This window comes from Passer domesticus, chromosome 3 (assembly GCF_036417665.1).
Source record: "Passer domesticus isolate bPasDom1 chromosome 3, bPasDom1.hap1, whole genome shotgun sequence".
In the NCBI taxonomy this organism is placed as follows: domain Eukaryota; kingdom Metazoa; phylum Chordata; class Aves; order Passeriformes; family Passeridae; genus Passer; species Passer domesticus.
The window spans coordinates 57,083,016-57,087,299 of NC_087476.1; positions in this window are offsets into that span (position 1 = coordinate 57,083,016).

The following is a 4,284-nucleotide window of genomic DNA, read 5'->3' on the forward strand; positions in this document are numbered from 1 at the left end:
TTTTGTTTGAATAGCTCTTCTGTAACAGCCTTCCTTGACAGCATCTTTTCCTTGGATTCCTTCCAAGTCCTGAATTTTTTTTCCTGTCTCCAAGCTCCTGCTCTCCCATTCAGTCTGCCCTTAGTTCTGTGTCCCCACCATGGCCATAAGAGCAGGCTACCTTTTCCAAGCATGTGGGCCTTGGTGTGGAGTTTCTCACAGTACCCTTGTACTCTAACCAAGGAATTCTGGAAATGGTGGTGGCTCTCCTCCACTTTTTCCTGCTTGATCATCTGAACAGGTACAGGGAACCATGCTTCAGCCGACAGCCACTTCTGCAGCCTGCTGTTACCATTTCCTGCTGTTACCAATGGGACAAGGTCAGAGAAAAACCCAAAATGTGAACTCAAAACCAGCTCCCTTTGCTCAGGTATAGCACTCAGTGTGTCTCTGCCTCATTCTCCCGTTGTACTACAGCCCCAAGGGCTTTTCTTGAGCTTCATGCTCAGTAAATTTGGATGCTTTCAGAACCTGTTGAGCACACCATTTCCCAGAGCACACACAAGGCTTGCTGCCATCTGGCACTTGCTTGCTGTCCCCCATGCACTGATGGCTTTGAAACTTCTGCCAGAAGTGCTGTTCTTTAAAAAAACATTGGCACCAATTCTCTGTAATAACTGGCCAGGCCCAAAAATTGTTCCTGTTTCTTTTGGTTCCTGTGAGACATTCTGCAGGTCCCATGGGCACTGTCTAATGGAAATTTCTGGTATTTGATACTGTCTTTTGCTAGCAGATGCTGAACTGTGCCTGCTGGGGATCTGCCCCCCTAGTGATGCTGTTGCCTGCAGAGGCTTTGCACAGTCTGCCTGTAGGGCACAGATCACAGCAGGACAGACACGAACACAACAGCCCCGTGTCACTGAAATGCTGCTGCAGTTTCATGTAAACCAAAGGTTCTTGATTTTAAAGTTTAAAAAAGGCTACTCTTCTCGGACACTTCTGTCACTGTACCTCTCAGTGCTCTTTGATTAGACTTGAGGTGGCTGTCAAAATAACCATTTTGATGGTATTAAACATCGCATTTGGAAATCAGATTTCTTGCCCAGGAATCTGTGTGACTCATTAACAGCCCATCCTCTTGCTACAGGATGTTCTCAGGAGCTAAAGACTGTCAGGCCTTCACTTTGCAATATTCTGTGAATCTTCCTTGACTTGATTCCACAGCTATTTGCATCTTTTCTGTGTGTCATTTTGTGACTTGGGATTTTTTTTTTTTTGGCTTTTGTGAGAATAGAGTCTGGATATCTTGCATTATTTTGTCCAGCTGAGAAAACTGTTGCAGTTTTATCTGTTCTCTAGCAGCATGGGAATTCTTGATTTATTATTAGTCATCTATCCTAATTCAGGCACCTATTCGGGTGCTACTTCTGTCACGATTTCCTGCATTTTCCAGTCTTTGATGTGCCTAAATAATAAATCTTTTTTCATGTTTACAGTTGAATACTAGGACTGTGTCATTACCACTTGGACTGTGTCAGTATATTGCCATAGAATGTAGGAACTTGGACCCTGATTCTGATGATAACACCAGGACTTTGTCATTGGATGGGACTCTGCATCCTTGGCACATGAGTACCATCCTTCTCATTTCATCTGTCTGGGTCTGCTTTGGTGATCTGTATGTCCTTATTCTGTCACATTTTCAGATGTATTTCCACTGGATTTTTTTGTTTTTCTGTATCTTAACCCTGTAGACAACACTCCAAAGCATTCTGAGTGCTAGAAAAGCATTCTTTTTTTCCAAGAGGGTATCTTACACAGGTTGTCAGAAGACTAATGGTTAGTTTGTAACTAGGGAAGGTCTTGCAGAGTTTGAAAAACAAGTTTGGAAAAAGTTATTAAGATAATTCCAGTTGCTGACAGCATCATCTGTTTAAATTTTTGCCCCACTTTCATCCACCTTCCACCCTACTGTTTGTGATGATTCATATTTCTTCACTTTCTATGCCAAAAATAGAACACAGTTTGCTACAGTCTTTGGGACACACAGCACATGTAAATGTCATATCTTTTAGTAGTTTACTTTGAACTAAAATACAATAGGAGCAAATGATAAAGCTGATCAGCAAGTTTTCCATGATTTCTAATGCAAAATTTCCTGATCTCAACTTGGGAGTTTGCATGAGAGTCAGGAAAAAAAGAACCAATCAGTTTTTCCAATGTTGTCTTCAACAAATGCAGGCTGTGGAATATAATGACAAGGTCTTTTTGCATAGGGACATAAAAATGATAAAAGAATAGAGGAGTTTTATACAAAATCTATTAAACTGGAACTGCCAGTAACACTTTTATTAACTGTTTGTAAACAAAGATGTTATAGTAGGTTATATTCACACACATAGACACACTCACACATATGCATGCCCACACACACAAATGCAATTTGTCAAAATATTAAACTAAACCTGAAGGTAATATTCTCACTTGCTGACATACTGTTGAAAATCTCTGTCACTCGAGTGTCTTGAACTGATCCCATTCTAAACAGCCCTGAATGGAATATTAACATCATTTTCTGCCTTACCCTTTTAACACTTATTTTCAATAAGATTAAACTGGTTAGAACATCCCTCCTTTATGCAAGTTAATGACCCAGGAATAAGCATGGAAATAAACCTGCATGTAAGTGACAAGCAGAAAATGCACTTGGAAATTTCAATATACACTTTGTGTGGAAAATGGAGGTGGCTTGTCCTTCTTTTCTGAAACTGTCAGAGAAGTAAAGAATATAAACATTCATCTTATTTCAGTGATGTTTCTGGACAGTTGATTTCATCACTAACTGGAACCATCAGTTAGCAAAACACTGCAGCACTGATCACTGTGTAAAACTGCCTAAGTGTGTAGGAAAGGACCAGAACAGCACCTCAAAAATAGCAGGCATTTGCAGGGGTCTTTGGAAGCACTTGGACAACTGTTGGGAAAAATGCAAAATTTCTCCACACACTCTGTCCTCTGCTTTTCTAACCATAAGTGGTATAATTGTTATGCTTCTTTTCTTCATTTTCTCTTCCACATTCTGCTTCCAATTGCCTTACCCTCATCCAAGGACTCCTCAGTGACTAAACATTTTGAGCAGAGTGGTGAACGGGTTAAGTTGCACCATTAGGTGTCAGAGGAAGGACTGATAAGAGTTCAACAACCCTTCCCCTGCATGGGCTCCAGAGCACAGCTCCCAGCTGAGTCCTGTGACTTGGAACAGCAGAGGCAGGAACTGCTCGCCTGCTAAACACAAAGAACTGCAGCAGTGACCTGGCGTGCACCAGTCTTTGAGGAGCCTGAATACAAAAAGATTCTCACTTTCTTATAGACTCTTCCAAGAAGAACAGAACTAAAAAGAAAATCAGACATATGCATTGCATTTCAGGTCCTATTACGTGCTGCTTCTCTATTGATGTTCTGCAGCCCCACATGTAGGGACTGGGTAGCACTCTTTAGGCAGGGTGGTGACAGCAGTATAGCAGGAGAATAACAAAAAAAGAAAAACAAGTTTGGATGCAGGACATGTGCTCCCACTGACAGAAACGTGGAGCAGGCTACAGCAGATCACCACAGCAGTTTTGCTGAACCACTTTCCAAAGCAGAGCTAGTGCTGGATGTTGCAGGCTGGGATACCCAAGCAGGACTCAAAGCTGTACAATCCCTCTGCTGTCCGTAATTCTTTAGCTTAGCTGTGGTTTCTCTGATGTTCTCTATGTAGGAAATGAAGAATTATTTTACCCTCTTGTCTAGCAGCAACATGATGCAGTTTTCCATCATGTGCAAAGACTTGTAGCATACTGTGTGCGAAGTGCTGGCTGTCAGATTCCCTGTGGCTTTAATGCTCTCCACACCTCTGTTAAAGGCAATTGCACAATCCCTGTATTTTCAGATACTTTTTCAGCAATGCAGAAACCTCACTAGTTATGTCTTTAGATCTTTCTGCTATAAAGGTGACACTTAGATTGCTCACTTCTAGCTTCTCATTTGTCTGACTTTATTCTGCTGGTTTCTTACATTTGGCAGCAGCCAGAACAAATGCACATTTTAGAGACAAAAGCTTTCACTACTGGAAAAACATCCTCTGTATCTCCTTATTGCCATTTTCCTTACCTTGGATCCATTAACATCTGTGGCCAGAAATCACAGAGATGAGTTTATGTACCAGATCTTCTGGCCTCTGTGTTCTCTCATGTGCACAGCAAGGACAGAATTTATTTTTAACTTGGCTACCTTTCCTCCTCATGAACTCCTCCCTACCTTACA